We start from the raw sequence: 23,999 nt of genomic DNA on the forward strand, positions 1-23,999 counted from the left end.
AGCTATGTCTGTGTTAAGCTGGGGATGTAAAGGAACTCATGGGGACGTACCTTTGGTTTCCATTTCATCATCTATTCCCTCTGAGATTCCTGAATTCTTGTCTGACTTTCGTGACGTTTTTGAAGAACCCAAGGTTGGTTCACTACCTCCGCACCGGGAGTGCGATTGTGCCATAGACTTGATCCCGGGTAGTAAATACCCTAAGGGTCGTTTATTTAATCTGTCTGTGCCTGAACACGCTGCTATGCGAGAATATATAAAGGAGTCCTTGGAAAAGGGACATATTCGTCCTTCGTCATCTCCCTTAGGAGCCGGTTTTTTCTTTGTGTCTAAGAAAGACGGCTCTTTGAGGCCGTGTATTGATTATCGACTTTTGAATAAAATCACGGTTAAATATCAATATCCGTTACCACTGCTTACTGATTTGTTTGCTCGTATAAAGGGGGCCAAGTGGTTCTCTAAGATTGATCTCCGTGGGGCGTATAATTTGGTGCGAATCAAGCAGGGGGATGAGTGGAAAACCGCATTTAATACGCCCGAGGGCCATTTTGAGTATTTGGTGATGCCTTTTGGTCTTTCAAATGCCCCTTCAGTCTTCCAGTCCTTTATGCATGACATTTTCCGCGATTATTTGGATAAATTTATGATTGTGTATCTGGATGATATTCTGATTTTTTCGGATGACTGGGACTCTCATGTCCAGCAGGTCAGGAGGGTTTTTCAGGTTTTGCGGTCTAATTCCTTGTGTGTGAAGGGTTCTAAGTGTGTTTTTGGGGTTCAGAAGATTTCCTTCTTGGGATACATTTTTTCCCCCTCTTCCATCGAGATGGATCCTGTCAAGGTTCAGGCTATTGGTGATTGGACGCAACCCTCTTCTCTTAAGAGTCTTCAGAAATTTTTGGGCTTTGCTAACTTTTATCGTCGATTTATTGCTGGTTTTTCTGATGTTGTAAAACCATTGACTGATTTGACTAAGAAGGGTGCTGATGTTGCTGATTGGTCCCCTGATGCTGTGGAGGCCTTTCGGGAGCTCAAGCGCCGCTTTTCTTCCGCCCCAGTGTTGCGTCAGCCTGATGTTGCTCTTCCTTTTCAGGTTGAGGTCGACGCTTCTGAAATCGGAGCTGGGGCGGTGTTGTCGCAGAGAAGTTCCGACTGCTCCGTGATGAGACCTTGTGCTTTTTTTTCCCGTAAATTTTCGCCCGCCGAGCGGAATTATGATATTGGGAATCGGGAGCTTTTGGCCATGAAGTGGGCTTTTGAGGAGTGGCGTCACTGGCTTGAGGGGGCCAGACATCAGGTGGTGGTATTGACTGACCACAAAAATTTAATTTACCTTGAGTCTGCCAGGCGCCTGAATCCTAGACAAGCGCGCTGGTCGTTGTTTTTCTCTCGGTTTAATTTTGTGGTGTCTTACCTACCGGGTTCTAAGAATGTTAAGGCGGATGCCCTTTCTAGGAGTTTTGAGCCTGACTCCCCTGGTAATTCTGAGCCCACAGGTATCCTTAAAGATGGAGTGATATTGTCTGCCATTTCTCCAGACCTGCGGCGGGCCTTGCAGGAGTTTCAGGCGGATAGACCTGATCGTTGCCCACCTGGTAGACTGTTTGTTCCTGATGATTGGACCAGTAGAGTCATCTCTGAGGTTCATTCTTCTGCGTTGGCAGGTCATCCTGGAATCTTTGGTACCAGGGATTTGGTGGCAAGGTCCTTCTGGTGGCCTTCCCTGTCACGAGATGTGCGAGGCTTTGTGCAGTCTTGTGACGTTTGTGCTCGGGCCAAGCCTTGTTGTTCTCGGGCTAGTGGATTGTTGTTACCCTTGCCTATCCCGAAGAGGCCTTGGACGCACATCTCGATGGATTTTATTTCGGATCTGCCTGTTTCTCAGAAGATGTCTGTCATCTGGGTGGTGTGTGACCGTTTCTCTAAGATGGTCCATCTGGTTCCCTTGCCTAAGTTGCCTTCTTCTTCCGAGTTGGTTCCTCTGTTTTTTCAAAATGTTGTTCGTTTGCATGGTATTCCGGAGAATATCGTTTCTGACAGAGGGACCCAATTCGTGTCTAGATTTTGGCGGGCATTCTGTGCTAGGATGGGCATAGATTTGTCTTTTTCGTCTGCTTTCCATCCTCAGACTAATGGCCAGACCGAGCGGACTAATCAGACCTTGGAGACATATTTGAGGTGTTTTGTGTCTGCGGATCAGGATGATTGGGTTGCTTTTTTGCCTTTGGCGGAGTTCGCCCTCAATAATCGGGCCAGCTCTGCCACCTTGGTGTCCCCGTTTTTCTGTAATTCGGGGTTTCATCCTCGATTTTCCTCCGGTCAAGTGGAATCTTCGGATTGTCCTGGAGTGGATGCTGTGGTGGAGAGGTTGCATCAGATTTGGGGGCAGGTGGTGGACAATTTGAAGTTGTCCCAGGAGAAGACTCAGCTTTTTGCCAACCGCCGTCGTCGTGTTGGTCCTCGGCTTTGTGTTGGGGACTTGGTGTGGTTGTCTTCTCGTTTTGTCCCTATGAGGGTTTCTTCTCCTAAGTTTAAGCCTCGGTTCATCGGCCCGTACAAGATATTGGAGATTCTTAACCCTGTGTCCTTCCGTTTGGACCTCCCTGCATCCTTTTCGATTCATAATGTTTTTCATCGGTCATTGTTGCGCAGGTATGAGGTACCAGCTGTGCCTTCCGTTGAGCCTCCTGCTCCGGTGTTGGTTGAGGGTGAGTTGGAGAACGTTGTGGAAAAGATCTTGGACTCTCGTGTTTCCAGACGGAAACTCCAGTATCTGGTCAAATGGAAGGGATACGGTCAGGAGGATAATTCTTGGGTCACTGCCTCTGATGTTCATGCCTCCGATCTTGTCCGTGCCTTTCATAGGGCTCATCCTGATCGCCCTGGTGGTTCTGGTGAGGGTTCGGTGCCCCCTCCTTGAGGGGGGGGGTACTGTTGTGAAATTGGATTCTGGGCTCCCCCGGTGGCCACTTGTGGAATTTAACTTGTGTGCATCATCCCCTCTGTTCACCTGCTCCTATCAGGATGTGGGAGTCGCTATATAACCTTGCTCCTCTGTCAGTTTCATGCCGGTCAACAATGTAATCAGTAGCCTTTCTGTGCATGTTCCTGCTACTAGACAACTCCCAGCTAAGTTGGACTTTTGTCCTTGTGTGTTTTTGCATTTTGTTCCTGTTCACAGCTGCTGTTTCGTTACTGTGTCTGGAAAGCTCTTGTGAGCGGAAATTGCCACTCTGGTGTTATGAGTTAATGCTAGAGTCTTAAAGTAATTTCTGGATGGTGTTTTGATAGGGTTTTCTGCTGACCATGAAAGTGCCCTTTCTGTCTTCATGCTATCTAGTAAGCGGACCTCGATTTTGCTAAACCTATTTTCATACTACGTTTGTCATTTCATCTAAATTCACCGCCAATATATGTGGGGGCCTCTGTCTGCCTTTTGGGAAAATTTCTCTAGAGGTGAGCCAGGACTGTCTTTTCCTCTGCTAGGATTAGGTAGTTCTCCGGCTGGCGCTGGGCATCTAGGGATAAAAAAACGTAGGCATGCTACCCGGCCACTTCTAGTTGTGCGGCAGGTTTAGTTCATGGTCAGTATAGTTTCCATCTTCCAAGAGCTAGTTCTCATATATGCTGGGCTATGTTCTCTCGCCATTGAGAATCATGACACTACTCACTGTGTCAGCTTCTCATTACAGTTGTCCTCCACTGAACAAAGCAATGCCATCAGTTTAGTCCTGTTACCAATTTTGAACTGCATTTAGCCTACTTACTTATTTGGGCCTACTCACTGTGTCAGCCTCTCTTTACAGTTGTCCTTCGCTGAACAAAGCAATGCCACCAGTTTAGTCCTGTTACCAATTTTGAACTGCATTTAGCCTACTTACTTATTTGGGCCTTCTTACTGTGTCAGCTTCTCCTTACATTTGTCTTCCGCTGAACAAAGCAATGCCGCCAGTTTAGTGCTGGTACCAATTTTGAACTGCATTTAGCCTACTTTCTTATTTGGGCCTACTCACTGTGTCAGCCTCTCCTTACAGTTGCCCTCCGCTGAACAAAGCAATGCCGCCTGGTTAGTCCTGTTACCAACTTTGAACTGCATTTAGCCTACTTACTTATTTGGGCCTACTCACTGTGTCAGCCTCTCCTTACAGTTGTCCTCCGCTGAACAAAGCAATGCCGGCTGGTTAGTCCTGTTACCAATTTTGAACTGCATTTAGCCTACTTACTTATTTGGGCCTACTCACTGTGTCAGCCTCTCATTACAGTTGTCCTCAGCTGTTGTGAATTAGACTTTTTGGCTCCCTCTTGTGGTCACTAGTGGTATGACTCTGGGATTGTCTTTTTTCTGTTTGGCACTCACCTGGGTCGTTAGTCCAGGGGTGTCGCTATATTAACTTCCTGGATCCTTAGTCCAGTGCCTGGCATCGTTGTAATCAGATCCTTCTGTTGCTCCTGTCTGCTGGTCCTGGCTCTTGCAAAATTAAGCTAAGTCTTGCTTCTTTGTTTTTTGAGTTACTTGCTTTGCTACTATTTTTGTCCAGCTTGTACTAAATGTGATTTCAGACCTTGCTGGAAGCTCTAGGGGGCTGGTGTTCTCCCCCCGGCCGTTAGACGGTTCGGGGGTTCTTGAATATCCAGCGTGGATATTTTAATAGGGTTTTTGCTGACCATATAAGTCATCTTACTATATTCTGCTATTAGCTAGTGGGCCTCTCTTTGCTAAATACCTAGCTCATTCTTATGTTTGTCTTTTCCTCTTACCTCACCGTTATTATTTGTTGGGGGCTTGTATCCAACTTTTGGGGTCTTTTCTCTGGAGGCAAGAAAGGTCTTTCTTTTCCTTTCTAGGGTTAGTTAGTTCTCCGGCTGGCGCGAGACGTCTAGAACCAACGTAGGCACGTTCCCCGGCTGCTTCTATTTGTGGTGCTAGGATTAGATATATGGTCAGCCCAGTTACCACTGCCCTATGAGCTGGTTTTTTTGTGTTTGCAGACTTGGTATTTATTCCTGAGACCCTCTGCCATTGGGGTCATAACAGTATGCCAGGCCTACATTGAATGTTTAATGCATTGCAGAAGTGGGATATAAGAAAGGAAATTCTGAATTTTTTTTTATTTTTTTTTTTCCTCTCTTCCTCCCCTTTACCTCTGAGTGGCTTGAGCTTGCTGCTCATGTGCAAAGCATACAAGATTTTGTTACCAGTAGTCCTATGTCTGAACCTAAAATACCTATTCCTGAACTGTTTTCTGGAGACCGATTTAAGTTTAGGAATTTCAGGGATAATTGTAAATTGTTTCTATCCCTGAGACCCCGTTCATCTGGAGACTCAGTTCAGCAAGTTAAAATTGTTATCTCTTTTTTACGGGGCGACCCTCAGGATTGGGCCTTCTCGCTAGCGCCAGGAGATCCGGCATTGGCAAATATTGATGCGTTTTTTCTGGCGCTCGGATTGCTTTACGAGGAACCCAATCTTGAGGTTCAGGCAGAAAAAGCCTTGCTGGCTATTTCTCAGGGCCAGGATGAAGCTGAAGTGTATTGCCAAAAATTTCGGAAATGGTCTTTGCTTACTCAGTGGAATGAGTGTGCTCTGGCCGCAAACTTCAGAAATGGCCTTTCTGAAGCCATTAAGAATGTGATGGTGGGTTTCTCCATTCCTACAAGTCTGAATGATTCCATGGCGCTGGCTATTCAAATTGACCGGCGTTTGCGGGAGCGCAAAACCGCTAATCCTCTGGTGGTGTTGTCTAAACAAACACCTGATTTGATGCAATGTGATAGAATTCAGACCAGAAATGAGCGGAAAAATCCTAGACGTCAGAATGGGTTGTGTTTTTACTGTGGTGATTCTACACATGTTATATCAGCATGCTCTAAACGCCTAACAAGGGTTGTTAGTCCTGTCGCCATTGGTAATTTGCAACCTAAATTTATTTTGTCTGTGACTTTAATTTGCTCATTGTCCTCCTACCCTGTTATGGCATTTGTGGATTCAGGTGCTGCCCTGAGTCTTATGGATCTGTCGTTTGCCAAGCGCTGTGGTTTTGTTCTTGAGCCGTTGGTTAATCCTATCCCTCTGAGGGGTATTGATGCTACGCCATTGGCGGAAAATAAACCGCAGTTTTGGACACAGGTAACCATGTGCATGACTCCTGAACATCGGGAGGTGATTCGTTTTCTTGTTCTGCATAAAATGCATGATTTGGTCGTTTTGGGGTTGCCATGGTTACAGACTCATAATCCAGTCTTGGATTGGAAGGCAATGTCTGTGTCAAGTTGGGGCTGTCAGGGTATTCATGGTGATTCCCCGCCGGTGTCTATTGCTTCCTCTACTCCTTCGGAAGTTCCTGAGTATTTGTCTGATTATCAGGATGTGTTCAGCGAGTCCAGGTCCAGTGTTCTGCCTCCTCATAGGGACTGTGACTGTGCCATAGATTTGTGTCATGATTCTCAATGGCGAGAGAACATAGCCCAGCATATATGAGAACTAGCTCTTGGAAGATGGAAACTATACTGACCATGAACTAAACCTGCCGCACAACTAGAAGTGGCCGGGTAGCATGCCTACGTTTTTTTATCCCTAGATGCCCAGCGCCAGCCGGAGAACTACCTAATCCTAGCAGAGGAAAAGACAGTCCTGGCTCACCTCTAGAGAAATTTTCCCAAAAGGCAGACAGAGGCCCCCACATATATTGGCGGTGATTTAAGATGAAATGACAAACGTAGTATGAAAATAGGTTTAGCAAAATCGAGGTCCGCTTACTAGATAGCATGAAGACAGAAAGGGCACTTTCATGGTCAGCAGAAAACCCTATCAAAACACCATCCAGAAATTACTTTAAGACTCTAGCATTAACTCATAACACCAGAGTGGCAATTTCCGCTCACAAGAGCTTTCCAGACACAGTAACGAAACAGCAGCTGTGAACAGGAACAAAATGCAAAAACACACAAGGACAAAAGTCCAACTTAGCTGGGAGTTGTCTAGTAGCAGGAACATGCACAGAAAGGCTACTGATTACATTGTTGACCGGCATGAAACTGACAGAGGAGCAAGGTTATATAGCGACTCCCACATCCTGAAAGGAGCAGGTGAACAGAGGGGATGATGCACACAAGTTAAATTCCACAAGTGGCCACCGGGGGAGCCCAGAATCCAATTTCACAACAGTACCCCCCCCTCAAGGAGGGGGCACCGAACCCTCACCAGAACCACCAGGGCGATCAGGATGAGCCCTATGAAAGGCACGGACAAGATCGGAGGCATGAACATCAGAGGCAGTGACCCAAGAATTATCCTCCTGACCGTATCCCTTCCATTTGACCAGATACTGGAGTTTCCGTCTGGAAACACGAGAGTCCAAGATCTTTTCCACAACGTACTCCAACTCACCCTCAACCAACACCGGAGCAGGAGGCTCAACGGAAGGCACAGCTGGTACCTCATACCTGCGCAACAATGACCGATGAAAAACATTATGAATCGAAAAGGATGCAGGGAGGTCCAAACGGAAGGACACAGGGTTAAGAATCTCCAATATCTTGTACGGGCCGATGAACCGAGGCTTAAACTTAGGAGAAGAAACCCTCATAGGGACAAAACGAGAAGACAACCACACCAAGTCCCCAACACAAAGCCGAGGACCAACACGACGACGGCGGTTGGCAAAAAGCTGAGTCTTCTCCTGGGACAACTTCAAATTGTCCACCACCTGCCCCCAAATCTGATGCAACCTCTCCACCACAGCATCCACTCCAGGACAATCCGAAGATTCCACTTGACTGGAGGAAAATCGAGGATGAAACCCCGAATTACAGAAAAACGGGGACACCAAGGTGGCAGAGCTGGCCCGATTATTGAGGGCGAACTCCGCCAAAGGCAAAAAAGCAACCCAATCATCCTGATCCGCAGACACAAAACACCTCAAATATGTCTCCAAGGTCTGATTAGTCCGCTCGGTCTGGCCATTAGTCTGAGGATGGAAAGCAGACGAAAAAGACAAATCTATGCCCATCCTAGCACAGAATGCCCGCCAAAATCTAGACACAAATTGGGTACCTCTGTCAGAAACGATATTCTCCGGAATACCATGCAAACGAACAACATTTTGAAAAAACAGAGGAACCAACTCGGAAGAAGAAGGCAACTTAGGCAAGGGAACCAGATGGACCATCTTAGAGAAACGGTCACACACCACCCAGATGACAGACATCTTCTGAGAAACAGGCAGATCCGAAATAAAATCCATCGAGATGTGCGTCCAAGGCCTCTTCGGGATAGGCAAGGGTAACAACAATCCACTAGCCCGAGAACAACAAGGCTTGGCCCGAGCACAAACGTCACAAGACTGCACAAAGCCTCGTACATCTCGTGACAGGGAAGGCCACCAGAAGGACCTTGCCACCAAATCCCTGGTACCAAAGATTCCAGGATGACCTGCCAACGCAGAAGAATGAACCTCAGAGATGACTCTACTGGTCCAATCATCAGGAACAAACAGTCTACCAGGTGGGCAACGATCAGGTCTATCCGCCTGAAACTCCTGCAAGGCCCGCCGCAGGTCTGGAGAAACGGCAGACAATATCACTCCATCTTTAAGGATACCTGTGGGCTCAGAATTACCAGGGGAGTCAGGCTCAAAACTCCTAGAAAGGGCATCCGCCTTAACATTCTTAGAACCCGGTAGGTAAGACACCACAAAATTAAACCGAGAGAAAAACAACGACCAGCGCGCTTGTCTAGGATTCAGGCGCCTGGCAGACTCAAGGTAAATTACATTTTTGTGGTCAGTCAATACCACCACCTGATGTCTGGCCCCCTCAAGCCAGTGACGCCACTCCTCAAAAGCCCACTTCATGGCCAAAAGCTCCCGATTCCCAATATCATAATTCCGCTCGGCGGGCGAAAATTTACGGGAAAAAAAAGCACAAGGTCTCATCACGGAGCAGTCGGAACTTCTCTGCGACAACACCGCCCCAGCTCCGATTTCAGAAGCGTCGACCTCAACCTGAAAAGGAAGAGCAACATCAGGCTGACGCAACACTGGGGCGGAAGAAAAGCGGCGCTTGAGCTCCCGAAAGGCCTCCACAGCATCAGGGGACCAATCAGCAACATCAGCACCCTTCTTAGTCAAATCAGTCAATGGTTTTACAACATCAGAAAAACCAGCAATAAATCGACGATAAAAGTTAGCAAAGCCCAAAAATTTCTGAAGACTCTTAAGAGAAGAGGGTTGCGTCCAATCACCAATAGCCTGAACCTTGACAGGATCCATCTCGATGGAAGAGGGGGAAAAAATGTATCCCAAGAAGGAAATCTTCTGAACCCCAAAAACACACTTAGAACCCTTCACACACAAGGAATTAGACCGCAAAACCTGAAAAACCCTCCTGACCTGCTGGACATGAGAGTCCCAGTCATCCGAAAAAATCAGAATATCATCCAGATACACAATCATAAATTTATCCAAATAATCGCGGAAAATGTCATGCATAAAGGACTGGAAGACTGAAGGGGCATTTGAAAGACCAAAAGGCATCACCAAATACTCAAAATGGCCCTCGGGCGTATTAAATGCGGTTTTCCACTCATCCCCCTGCTTGATTCGCACCAAATTATACGCCCCACGGAGATCAATCTTAGAGAACCACTTGGCCCCCTTTATACGAGCAAACAAATCAGTAAGCAGTGGTAACGGATATTGATATTTAACCGTGATTTTATTCAAAAGTCGATAATCAATACACGGCCTCAAAGAGCCGTCTTTCTTAGACACAAAGAAAAAACCGGCTCCTAAGGGAGATGACGAAGGACGAATATGTCCCTTTTCCAAGGACTCCTTTATATATTCTCGCATAGCAGCGTGTTCAGGCACAGACAGATTAAATAAACGACCCTTAGGGTATTTACTACCCGGGATCAAGTCTATGGCACAATCGCACTCCCGGTGCGGAGGTAGTGAACCAACCTTGGGTTCTTCAAAAACGTCACGAAAGTCAGACAAGAATTCAGGAATCTCAGAGGGAATAGATGATGAAATGGAAACCAAAGGTACGTCCCCATGAGTTCCTTTACATCCCCAGCTTAACACAGACATAGCTCTCCAGTCGAGGACTGGGTTATGAGATTGCAGCCATGGCAATCCCAGCACCAAAACATCATGTAGATTATACAGCACCAGAAAGCGAATAACCTCCTGGTGATCCGGATTAACACGCATAGTCACTTGTGTCCAGTATTGTGGTTTATTACTAGCCAATGGGGTGGAGTCAATCCCTTTCAGAGGTATCGGAGCCTCCAATGGCTCCAAATCATACCCACAGCGTTTGGCAAAGGACCAATCCATAAGACTCAAAGCAGCGCCAGAGTCGACATAGGCGTCCGCGGTAATAGATGACAAAGAACAAATCAGGGTCACAGATAGAATAAACTTAGACTGTAAAGTGCTAATTGAAACAGACTTGTCAGGCTTCTTAGTACGCTTAAAGCATGCTGATATAACATGAGTTGAATCACCACAATAGAAGCACAACCCATTTTTTCGTCTAAAATTCTGCCGCTCGCTTCTGGACAGAATTCTATCACATTGCATATTTTCTGGCGTTTTCTCAGTAGACACCGCCAAATGGTGCACAGGTTTGCGCTCCCGCAGACGCCTATCGATCTGAATAGCCATCGTCATGGACTCATTCAGACTCGCAGGCACAGGGAACCCCACCATAACATCCTTAATGGCATCAGAGAGACGTTCTCTGAAAATCGCTGCCAGGGCGCACTCATTCCACTGAGTAAGCACAGACCATTTGCGGAATTTTTGGCAGTATATTTCAGCTTCATCTTGCCCCTGAGACAAGGACATCAAGGCCTTTTCCGCCTGAAGCTCTAAATGAGGTTCCTCATAAAGCAACCCCAAGGCCAGAAAAAACGCATCCACATTGAGCAACGCAGGATCCCCTGGTGCCAATGCAAAAGCCCAGTCTTGAGGGTCGCCCCGGAGCAAGGAAATTACAATCCTGACCTGCTGTGCAGGGTCTCCGGCAGAGCGAGACTTCAGGGACAAAAACAATTTGCAATTATTTTTAAAATTTTGAAAGTGAGATCTATTCCCCGAGAAGAATTCAGGCAAAGGAATTCTAGGCTCAGACATAGGTGCATGAACAACAAAATCTTGCAAATTTTGTACCTTTGTGGCGAGATTATTCAAACCTGTAGCTACACTCTGAAGATCCATTTGAAACAGGTGAACACAGAGCCATTCAAGGATTAGAAGGAGAGGAAGAGAGGAAGGCTGCAGTATAGGCAGACTAGCAAGTGATTCAATTAAGAGCACACTCAGAACTAGAGGGAAAAAAAAAAAAAAAAAAAATTGTAGCAGACTTCTTTTTTCTCTCCTTTCTCAGCCAGTAATTTAACCTTTTTTTGGGCCGGTCAAACTGTAATGATTCTCAATGGCGAGAGAACATAGCCCAGCATATATGAGAACTAGCTCTTGGAAGATGGAAACTATACTGACCATGAACTAAACCTGCCGCACAACTAGAAGTGGCCGGGTAGCATGCCTACGTTTTTTTATCCCTAGATGCCCAGCGCCAGCCGGAGAACTACCTAATCCTAGCAGAGGAAAAGACAGTCCTGGCTCACCTCTAGAGAAATTTTCCCAAAAGGCAGACAGAGGCCCCCACATATATTGGCGGTGATTTAAGATGAAATGACAAACGTAGTATGAAAATAGGTTTAGCAAAATCGAGGTCCGCTTACTAGATAGCATGAAGACAGAAAGGGCACTTTCATGGTCAGCAGAAAACCCTATCAAAACACCATCCAGAAATTACTTTAAGACTCTAGCATTAACTCATAACACCAGAGTGGCAATTTCCGCTCACAAGAGCTTTCCAGACACAGTAACGAAACAGCAGCTGTGAACAGGAACAAAATGCAAAAACACACAAGGACAAAAGTCCAACTTAGCTGGGAGTTGTCTAGTAGCAGGAACATGCACAGAAAGGCTACTGATTACATTGTTGACCGGCATGAAACTGACAGAGGAGCAAGGTTATATAGCGACTCCCACATCCTGATAGGAGCAGGTGAACAGAGGGGATGATGCACACAAGTTAAATTCCACAAGTGGCCACCGGGGGAGCCCAGAATCCAATTTCACAACAGATTTGATTCCAGGTAGCAAATTTCCTAAGGGAAGACTATTTAATCTGTCTGTACCTGAGCATACCGCAGTGCGTTCGTATATCAAGGAATCTCTGGAGAAGGGGCATATCCGTCCTTCCTCTTCCCCTCTTGGTGCGGGATTCTTTTTTGTGGCCAAGAAGGACGGATCTTTGAGACCTTGTATTGACTATCGGCTTTTGAATAAAATCACTGTTAAATTTCAGTATCCTTTGCCTCTGTTGTCAGACTTGTTTGCCCGAATTAAAGGTGCCAAGTGGTTCACCAAGATAGATCTTCGTGGTGCGTACAACCTTGTGCGCATTAAGCGAGGAGATGAATGGAAAACCGCGTTTAATACGCCCGAAGGTCATTTTGAGTACTTGGTGATGCCTTTTGGGCTCTCTAATGCTCCTTCAGTGTTTCAGTCCTTTATGCATGATATTTTCCGGAAGTATCTGGATAAATTTATGATCGTTTATCTGGATGATATTCTGTTTTTTTCTGATGACTGGGACTCGCATGTAGAGCAGGTCAGGATGGTGTTTCAGCTTTTGCGTGAGAATGCTTTATTTGTTAAGGGCTCAAAGTGTCTCTTTGGAGTACAGAAGGTTCCCTTTTTGGGGTTTATTTTTTCCCCTTCTGCAGTGGAGATGGACCCAGTCAAGGTCCGTGCTATTCATGATTGGACTCAACCCACGTCAGTTAAGAGTCTTCAGAAGTTCTTGGGTTTTGCTAACTTCTACCGTCGTTTTATTGCTAATTTTTCTAGCATTGCTAAACCTTTGACGGATATGACCAAGAAAGGTTCTGATGTTGCTAACTGGGCTCCTGCAGCCGTGGAGGCTTTCCAGGAGTTGAAGCGCCGGTTTACTTCGGCGCCTGTTTTGTGCCAGCCTGATGTCTCACTTCCCTTTCAGGTTGAAGTGGATTCTTCTGAGATTGGGGCAGGGGCCGTTTTGTCACAGAGAGGCCCTGGTTGCTCTGTGATGAGACCTTGTGCCTTTTTCTCGAGGAAGTTTTCGCCTGCTGAGCGGAATTATGATGTTGGCAATCGGGAGTTGTTGGCCATGAAGTGGGCATTTGAGGAGTGGCGTCATTGGCTCGAGGGTGCTAAGCATCGTGTGGTGGTCTTGACTGATCACAAAAATTTGATGTATCTCGAGTCTGCTAAACGCCTGAATCCTAGACAGGCCCGCTGGTCATTGTTTTTCTCCCGTTTTGACTTTGTTGTCTCATGTTTACCAGGTTCAAAGAATGTGAAGGCTGATGCTCTTTCAAGGAGCTTTGTGCCTGACTCTCCGGGAGTCGCAGAACCAGTTGGTATTCTTAAAGAGGGAGTTATCTTGTCAGCCATTTCTCCGGATTTGCGACGTGTGTTGCAGAGATTTCAGGCTGGTATACCTGACTCTTGTCCACCTGACAGACTGTTTGTTCCTGATAAGTGGACCAGCAGAGTCATTTCCTAGGTTCATTCCTCTGTGTTGGCAGGGCATCCGGGAATTTTTGGCACCAGAGATCTGGTGGCTAGGTCCTTTTGGTGGCCTTCCTTGTCATGGGATGTGCGGTCGTTTGTGCAGTCCTGTGGGACTTGTGCTCGAGCTAAGCCTTGCTGTTCGCGTGCCAGCGGGTTGCTCTTGCCCTTGCCTGTCCCGAAGAGGCCTTGGACACACATTTCCATGGATTTCATTTCAGATCTCCCGGTGTCTCAGGGCATGTCTGTCATCTGGGTGGTATGTGATCGCTTTTCTAAGATGGTCCATTTGGTACCTTTGCCTAAGCTGCCTTCCTCTTCCGATCTGGTTCCTGTGTTCTTTCAGAATGTGGTTCGTTTACACGGCATTCCTGAGAATATTGTGTCTGACAGAGGATCCCAGTTTGTTTCCAGGTTCTGGCGATCCTTTTGTGCTAGGATGGGCATTGAGTTGTCGTTTTAGTCTGCCTTTCATCCTCAGACTAATGGACAAACGGAGCGAACTAATCAGACTCTGGAGGCTTATTTGAGGTGTTTTGTTTCTGTGGATCAGGATGATTGGGTGACCTTCTTGCCGTTGGCTGAGTTTGCCCTTAATAATCGGGCTAGTTCCGCTACATTGGTTTCGCCATTTTTCTGCAACTCTGGTTTCCATCCTCGTTTTTCCTCGGGACATGTGGAGCCTTCTGACTGTCCTGGAGTAGATTCTGTGGTGGATAGGTTGCAGCAGATCTGGAATCATGTGGTGGACAACTTAAAGTTGTCACAAGAGAAGGCTCAGCGTTTTGCCAAACGCCGCCGCGGTGTGGGTCCCCTACTTCGTGTTGGGGATTTGGTATGGCTGTCTTCTCGATTTGTTCCTATGAAGGTCTCCTCTCCTAAATTTAAGCCTCGCTTCATCGGTCCTTACAAGATATTGGAAATCCTTAATCCTGTGTCCTTTCGCTTGGATCTTCCTGTGTCGTTTGCCATTCACAACGTGTTCCATAGGTCTTTGTTGCGGCGGTACGTTGTACCTGTGGTTCCCTCTGTTGAGCCTCCTGCTCCGGTGTTGGTTGAGGGCGAGTTGGAGTACGTGGTGGAGAAGATCTTGGATTCTCGTCTCTCCAGGCGGAGGCTTCAGTATCTGGTCAAGTGGAAGGGCTATGGTCAGGAGGATAATTCCTGGGTGGTTGCCTCTGATGTGCATGCGGCCGATTTAGTTTGTGCCTTTCACGCTGCTCATCCTGTTCGCCCTGGTGGTCTTGGTGAGGGTTCGGTGACCCCTCCTTAAGGGGGGGTACTGTTGTGAATTAGACTTTTTGGCTCCCTCTTGTGGTCACTAGTGGTATGACTATGGGATTGTCTTTTTTCTGTTTGGCACTCACCTGGGTCGTTAGTCCAGGGGTGTCGCTATATTAACTTCCTGGATCCTTAGTCCAGTGCCTGGCATCGTTGTAATCAGATCCTTCTGTTGCTCCTGTCTGCTCGTCCTGGCTCTTGCAAAATTAAGCTAAGTCTTGCTTCTTTGTTTTTTGAGTTACTTGCTTTGCTACTATTTTTGTCCAGCTTGTACTAAATGTGATTTCTGACCTTGCTCGAAGCTCTAGGGGGCTGGTGTTCTCCCCCCGGCCGTTAGACGGTTCGGGGGTTCTTGAATATCCAGCGTGGATATTTTAATAGGGTTTTTGCTGACCATATAAGTCATCTTACTATATTCTGCTATTAGCTAGTGGGCCTCTCTTTGCTAAATACCTAGCTCATTCTTATGTTTGTCTTTTCTCTTACCTCACCGTTATTATTTGTTGGGGGCTTGTATCCAACTTTTGGGGTCTTTTCTCTGGAGGCAAGAAAGGTCTTTCTTTTCCCTTCTAGGGTTAGTTAGTTCTCCGGCTGGCGCGAGACGTCTAGAACCAACGTAGGCACGTTCCCCGGCTGCTTCTATTTGTGGAGCTCGGATTAAATATATGGTCAGCCCAGTTACCACTGCCCTATGAGCTGGTTTTTTTGTGTTTGCAGACTTGGTATTTATTCCTGAGACCCTCTGCCATTGGGGTCATAACACTCAGCTGAACAAAGCAATGCCGCCAGTTTAGTCCTCTTACCAATTTTGAACTGCATTAAGCCTACTTACTTATTTGGGCCTACTCACTGTGTCAGCCTGTCCTTACAGTTGTCCTCCGCTGAACAAAGCAATGCTGCCAGTTTAGTCCTGTTGCCAATATGAACTGCATTTAGCTTACTTACTTATTTGGGCTACTCACTGTGTCAGCCTCTTCTTAAAGTTGTTCTCCGCTGACCAAAGCAATGCTGCCTGGTTAGTCCTGTTACCAATTTTGAACTGCATTTAGCCTACTTACTTATTTGGGCCTACTTACTGTGTCAGCCTCTCCTTACATTTGTCTTCCGCTGAACAAAGCAATGCCACCAGTTTAGTCCTGTTACCAATTTTGAATTGCATTTAGCCTACTTACTTATTTGGGCCTACTCACTGTGTCAGCTTCTCATTACAGTTGTCCATTGAACAAAGCAATGCCACCAGTTTAGTCCTGTTACCAATTTTGAACTGCATTTATCCTACTTACTTATTTGGGGCTACTCACTGTGTCAGCCTCTCCTTACAGTTATCCTTCGCTGAACAAAGCAATGCCACCAGTTTAGTCCTGTTACCAATATTGAACTGCATTTAGCCTATTTACTTGTTTGGGCCTTCTTACTGTGTCAGCCTCTACTTACATTTGTCTTCCGCTGAACAAAGCAATGCCGCCAGTTTAGTGCTGGTACCAATTTTGAACTGCATTTAGCCTAATTACTTATTTGGGCCTACTCACTGTGTCAGCCTCTCCTTACAGTTGTCCTTCGCTGAATAAAGCAGTGCCGCCTGGTTAGTCCTGTTACCAATTTTGAACTGAATTTAGCCTACTTACTTATTTGGGCCTACACACTGTGTCAGCTTCTCATTACAGTTGTCCTCCACTGAACAAAGCAATGCCACCAGTTTAGTCCTGTTACCAATTTTGAACTGCATTTAGCCTATTTACTTATTTGGGCCTTCTTACTGTGTCAGCCTCTCCTTACATTTGTCTTCCGCTGAACAAAGCAATGCCGCCAGGTTAGTGCTGGTACCAATTTTGAACTGCATTTAGCCTACTTACTAATTTGGGCCTACTCACTGTGTCAGCCTCTCCTTACAGTTGTCCTTCGCTGAACAAAGCAATGCCGCCTGGTTAGTCTTGTTACCAATTTTGAACTGCATTTAGCCTACTTACTTATTTAGGCCTTCTTACTGTGTCAGCCTCTCCTTACATTTGTCTTCTGCTGAACAAAGCAATGCCGCCAGTTTAGTGCTGGTACCAATTTTGAACTGCATTTAGCCTACTTACTAATTTGGGCCTACTCACTGTGTCAGCCTCTCCTTACAGTTGTCCTTCGCTGAACAAAGCAATGTCGCCTGGTTAGTCTTGTTACCAATTTTGAACTGCATTTAGCCTACTTACTTATTTGGGCCTTCTTACTGTGTCAGCCTCTCCTTACATTTGTCTTCCGCTGAACAAAGCAATGCCGCCAGGTTAGTGCTGGTACCAATTTTGAACTGCATTTAGCCTACTTACTTATTTGGGCCTACTCACTGTGTCAGCCTCTCCTTATAGTTGCCCTCCACTGCACAAAGCAATGCCACCTGGTTAGTCCTGTTACCAACTTTGAACTGCATTTTGGCTACTTACCTATTTGGGCCTACTCACTGTGTCAGCCTCTCCTTACAGTTGTCCTCCGCTGAACAAAGCAATGCCGCCAGGTTAGTGCTGGTACCAATTTTGAACTGCATTTAGCCTACTTACTTATTTGGGCCTACTCACTGTGTCAGCCTCTCCTTACAGTTGCCCTCCGCTGCACAAAGCAATGCCGCCTGGTTAGTCCTGTTACCAACTTTGAACTGCATTTTGGCTACTTACCTATTTGGGCCTACTCACTGTGTCAGCCTCTCATTACAGTTGTCCTCAGCTGAACAAAGCAATGCCGCCAGTTTAGTCCTCTTACCAATTTTGAACTGTATTTAGCCTACTTACTTATTTGGGCCTACTCACTGTGTCAGCCTCTCCTTACAGTTGTCCTCCGCTGAACAAAGCAATGCTGCCAGTTTAGTCCTGTTGCCAATATGAACTGCATTTAGCTTACTTACTTATTTGGGCTACTCACTGTGTCAGCCTCTCCTTACAGTTGTCCTCCGCTGACCAAAGCAATGCTGCCTGGTTAGTCCTGTTACCAATTTTGAACTGCATTTAGCTTACTTACTTATTTCGGCCTACTCACTGTGTCAGCCTCATTACAGTTGTCCTCCGCTGAACAAAGCAATGCCGCCAGTTTAGTCCTGTTACCAATTTTGAACTGCATTTAGCCTACTTACTTATTTGGGCCTACTCACTGTGTCAGCCTCTCCTTACAGTTGTCCTCCACTGAACAAAGCAATGCCACCAGTTTAGTGCTGGTACCAATTTTGAACTGCATTTAGCCTACTTACTTATTTGGGCCTACTTACTGTGTCAGCCTCACCTTACATTTCTCTTCCGCTGAACAAAGCAATGCCACCAGTTTAGTCCTGTTACCAATTCTGAACTGCATTTAGCCTACTTACTTATATGGGCCTACTCACTATGTCAGCTTCTCATTACAGTTGTCCTCCATTGAACAAAGCAATGCCACCAGTTTAGTCCTGTTACCAATTTTGAACGGCATTTAGCCTACTTGCTTATTTGGGCCTACTCACTGTGTCAGCCTCTCCTTACAGTTGTCCTTCGCTGAACAAAGCAATGCCACCAGTTTAGTCCTGTTACCAATTTTGAACTGCATTTAGCCTACTTACTTATTTAGGCCTTCTTACTGTGTCAGCCTCTCCTTACATTTGTCTTCTGCTGAACAAAGCAATGCCGCCAGTTTAGTGCTGGTACCAATTTTGAACTACATTTAGCCTACTTACTAATTTGGGCCTACTCACTGTGTCAGCCTCTCCTTACAGTTGTCCTCCGCTGAACAAAGCAATGCCACCAGTTTAGTCCTGTTACCAATTTTGAACTGCATTTAGCCTACTTACTTATTTAGGCCTTCTTACTGTGTCAGCCTCTCCTTACATTTGTCTTCTGCTGAACAAAGCAATGCCGCCAGGTTAGTGCTGGTACCAATTTTGAACTGCATTTAGCCTACTTACTTATTTGGGCCTACTCACTGTGTCAGCCTCTCCTTACAGTTGCCCTCCGCTGCACAAAGCAATGCCGCCTGGTTAGTCCTGTTACCAACTTTGAACTGCATTTTGGCTACTTACCTATTTGGGCCTACTCACTGTGTCAGTCTCTCCTTACAGTTGTCCTCCGCTGAACAAAGCAATGCCACCAGGTTATTGCTGGTACCAATTTTGAACTGCATTTAGCCTACTTACTTATTTGGGCCTACTCACTGTGTCAGCCTCTCCTTACAGTTGCCCTCCGCTGCACAAAGCAATGCCGCCTGGTTAGTCCTGTTACCAACTTTGAACTGCATTTTGGCTACTTACCTATTTGGGCCTACTCACTGTGTCAGCCTCTCATTACAGTTGTCCTCAGCTGAACAAAGCAATGCTGCCAGATTAGTCCTCTTACCAATTTTGAACTGTATTTAGCCTACTTACTTATTTGGGCCTACTCACTGTGTCAGCCTCTCCTTACAGTTGTCCTCCGCTGAACAAAGCAATGCTGCCAGTTTAGTCCTGTTGCCAATATGTACTGCATTTAGCTTACTTACTTATTTGGGCTACTCGCTGTGTCAGCCTCTCCTTACAGTTGTCCTCCGCTGACCAAAGCAATGCTGCCTGGTTAGTCCTGTTACCAATTTTGAACTGCATTTAGCCTACTTACTTATTCGGCCTACTTACTGTGTCAGCCTCATTACAGTTGTCCTCCGCTGAACAAAGCAATGCCGCCAGTTTTGTCCTGTTACCAATTTTGAACTGCATTTAGCCTACTTACTTATTTGAGCCTACTCACTATGTCAGCCTCTCCTTACAGTTGTCCTCCACTGAACAAAGCAATGCCACCAGTTTAGTGCTGGTACCAATTTTGAACTGCATTTAGCCTACTTAATTATTTCGGCCTACTCACTGTGTCAGCCTCATTACAGTTGTCCTCCGCTTAACAAAGCAATGCCGCCAGTTTAGTCCTGTTACCAATTTTGAACTGCATTTAGCCTACTTACTTATTTGGGCCTACTCACTGTGTCAGCCTCTCCTTACAGTTGTCCTCCACTGAACAAAGCAATGCCACCAGTTTAGTGCTGGTACCAATTTTGAACTGCATTTAGCCTACTTACTTATTTGGGCCTACTTACTGTGTCAGCCTCTCCTTACATTTGTCTTCCGCTGAACAAAGCAATGCCACCAGTTTAGTCCTGTTACCAATTTTGAACGGCATTTAGCCTACTTACTTATTTGGGCCTACTCACTGTGTCAGCCTCTCCTTACAGTTGTCCTTCGCTGAACAAAGCAATGCCACCAGTTTAGTCATGTTACCAATTTTGAACTGCATTTAGCCTACTTACTTATTTAGGCCTTCTTACTGTGTCAGCCTCTCCTTACATTTGTCTTCTGCTGAACAAAGCAATGCCGCCAGTTTAGTGCTGGTACCAATTTTGAACTGCATTTAGCCTACTTACTAATTTGGGCCTACTCACTGTGTCAGCCTCTCCTTACAGTTGTCCTCTGCTGAACAAAGCAATGCCACCAGTTTAGTCCTGTTACCAATTTTGAACTGCATTTAGCCTACTTACTTATTTGGGCCTTCTTACGGTGTCAGCCTCTCCTTACATTTGTCTTCTGCTGAACAAAGCAATGCCGCCAGTTTAGTGCTGGTACCAATTTTGAACTGCATTTAGCCTACTTACTAATTATGGCCTACTCACTGTGTCAGCCTCTCCTTACAGTTGTCCTCCGCTGAACAAAGCAATGCTGCCAGTTTAGTCCTGTTGCCAATTTGAACTGCATTTAGCCTACTTACTTATTTGGGCTACTCACTGTGTCAGCTTCTCACTACAGTTGTCCTCCGCTGAACAAAGCAATGCCGCCAGTTTAGTCCTGTTACCAATTTTGAACTGCATTTAGCCTACTTACTTATTTGGGCCTACTCACTGTGTTAGCCTCTCATTACAGTTGTCCTCCGCTGAACAAAGCAATGCCACCAGTTTAGTCCTGTTACCAATTTGAACTGCATTTAGCCTACTGACTTATTTGGGCCTACTCACTTTGTCAGCCTCTCATTACAGTTGTCCTCCACTGAACAAAGCAATGCCGCCAGTTTAGTCCTGCTACCCATTTGAACTGCATTTAGCCTACTGACTTATTTGGGCCTACTCACTTTGTCTGCCTCTATTACAGTCGTCCTCTGCTGAACAACAAAATGCTGCCTGGTTAGTCCTGTTACCAATTTTGAACTGCATTTATCCCACCTTATTATTTGGGCCTATATCTGTGTTTCCTCCTCATCCTGCCTATTGCATAGCCACTGCTAGATGAGTCTGCTGGTACATTGACCCAGACCACTACATTCCCCTTGCACTCTACACAGCCAGAATCTGACCTTGCTGAAAGTCAGGTTCCCCTACCCGCATACTATACCACCTTACACAGGGACAAAGAGGAAGGTGCAGATGAAAGCGCAGGTTCCTTCATCAGGTGGGCGACATCACTGGCACAGGGCCCCGCATAGTACGTAAAAGTGTCTCTGCTGGTGGGAGGTGCCACCCGCCGTTAAACACACCGCCGTACTATGAGGGGCCCTGTGCCACTGCCAATGCCAACGAGTGGGCCCCCACTGCTTGCTCAGGATCACAGAACTTGCAAAGTTGAAATACATACCTCTCCCTGCTCCACCGCCGTGACGTATTCCACGTTTCCTGGGCCCACGAAAAACTTGAGCCAGCCCTACCTCCCCCACAACTTTAGCCAAATGACCCCCAGTTTTCAATGCCTAACTATTATTATAAAGTAAATTAAGATTGACAAGCTTCAGTAATAAGAATTGATGTTTTTGGCATTAAAATGGGCACTGTAGGTGTTTTCCTGTCCTCCACTCACTGCCGACTTTGATTCCCCATTGACTTGCATTGGGTTTCGTGTTTCATTCGGCCCCCGACTTTACGCAATAATCGGCCGATTTCACCCGACCCAACTTTTGACAAAGTCGGGTTTCGCGAAACCCGACTCGATCCGAAAAAAGTAAAAGTCGCTCAACTCTAATCATGAGGCATAAGTCCAAGTGGAGTAAGAGGTGGACATAGCGATAAAGGTGGAAGAGGCAGGGGAAGAGTACTTCAATCCTGTTTCTTTTTTCTTTAGGGAACTAACTTCAAAGAGCATAGAATGGACCCAATATAAACAAACAAGCTACAACCAGATGGCAGAGGTCTAACTGGAGAAGAAGGTGGAGGGGACGGTGTAGGAAAAAGAGGTAGCCAACGCAGTTTTTGGGGTTTTTTATTTGAGGAAAAGGCACCCAAAGAAAACAAATGGCAAATAGATTTGAAAACTGGTTCAGTGCAACTGTTATAGTTGTATAGTCATCCAAGGGTATGGACTTCTCCTTTTGAGATGCCTAGTTCATTTTAAGGAATGTTAACTTCCCCACATTGGTTACGGACAGGATGTTATGCCTGTCTGTCTGACACCCCCTGCCATACTAAACACATGTTCCGACAGTACACTTGCCGCAGGGCAGGCTAGCACCTCCAATGCATAAAGGGCAAGTTCAGGCCATGTGTCCAATTTTGAGACACAAATGGGGCTGACCCATCTGTTAGTATGTGGAGACTTGCGGTCACTTACTCTTCCACCATGTTGTAATGCTGCCTCATGCTAATATAAACCATATCAGATGGTTGTTTCAGATGTTGATAAAGTTTTGCCACAATTTAGCCATGCAAACCCTGCTTTCTGCTGTGCTGGTGGTGTCTGCAGCTGTGTTGGCAACTTCCTCCTCTACCTTTGCCTTGTTGTTCAATTGTTACCCTGCTGTAAGATGGAAAAGTCATTAGCATTTTTTTCACCAGCGTGCACTTGTATTCACGCATTTTGCAATAGCTCTCCAGTGATGGAAGTAATGATGGTATGTTATCCTTGTAGTGGGGATCCAGCAGGGTGGTCACTCAGTAATCTGCACAGTTAACAATATGGAAAATGTCGTGGTCATTGTGCAGGCAGAGCAGCATGTATTGTTTCATGTGTGCCAGGCTGTTCAGAGGCAATGACAAGCAGTCCTGCATCACTGAAGCGTGGCTGGGGGGATAAAGAGTACCCAGATATACAGCTTTGCTTAAAAGTTTACATACCTTGGCAGAATGTTTGCTTCTTGGCCTTTTTTCAGAGAATATGAATGATAACACCAAAACTTTATCTCCACTCAGAGTTAGTGGGTGGGTGAAGCCATTTATTGTCAAACCACTGTGTTTTCTCTTTTAAAATCATAATGACAACACAAAACATCCAAATGACCCTGATCAAAAGTTCACATACCCCATTTCTTAATACCATGTATTGCCCCTTTTAACATAAATGACAGCTTGAAGTCTATTGCGGTAGTTGTGGATGAGGTTCTTTATTTTCTCAGATAGTAAAGCTGCCCACTCTTCTTGGCAAAAAGCCTCCAGTTCCTGTAAATTCCTGGGCTGTCTAGCATTAACTGCATGCTGCAGATCTCCCCAGAGTGGCTCAATTATATTGAGGCCAGGAGATTAAGATGGCCACTCCAGAACCTTCACTTTGCTCTGCTGTTGCAAGTGATAGGTCGACTTGGTCTTGTGTTTTGGATTGTTGTCATGTTGAAATGGTCAAGTACGTCCCATGAGCAGCTTGCGGGCTGATGAGTGCAAATTTGTCCCCAGTATTTGCTGATAACGTGCTGCATTTAACTTTCCTCTAACTTTGACCAATTTTCCTGTGCCTTTGTAGCTCTCACATCCTCAAAACATCAGCGATCAACCTCCGTGCTTTACAGTAGGAATGGTGTTCCTTTCATCATAAGCCTTTTTGACCAATCTCCAAATGTATAGTTTATGGTTGTGGCCAAAAAGTTCAATTGTGATCTTATCACTCCAAATTACCTTGCTCCAGAAGCTTTGAGGCTTGTCTCTGTGCTGCTTTGTGTATTGTAGGTGGGATACTTTGTGGTATTTGCACAGCTTGTTTTGGCGACTTGACCATGCAGCCCATTTTTCTTCAAGTGCCTCCTTATTGTGCATCTTGAAACAGCCACACAGTTAGTTTTCAGAGAGTCCAGTATTTCAGCTGATGTTATTTGTGAGTTTTTATTTGCATCCCGAACAATTTTCCTGGCAGTTGTGGATTACATTTTTGTTGGTCTACCTGACAATGGT

The sequence above is a fragment of the Ranitomeya variabilis genome, chromosome 2, assembly GCF_051348905.1.
Source record: "Ranitomeya variabilis isolate aRanVar5 chromosome 2, aRanVar5.hap1, whole genome shotgun sequence".
In the NCBI taxonomy this organism is placed as follows: domain Eukaryota; kingdom Metazoa; phylum Chordata; class Amphibia; order Anura; family Dendrobatidae; genus Ranitomeya; species Ranitomeya variabilis.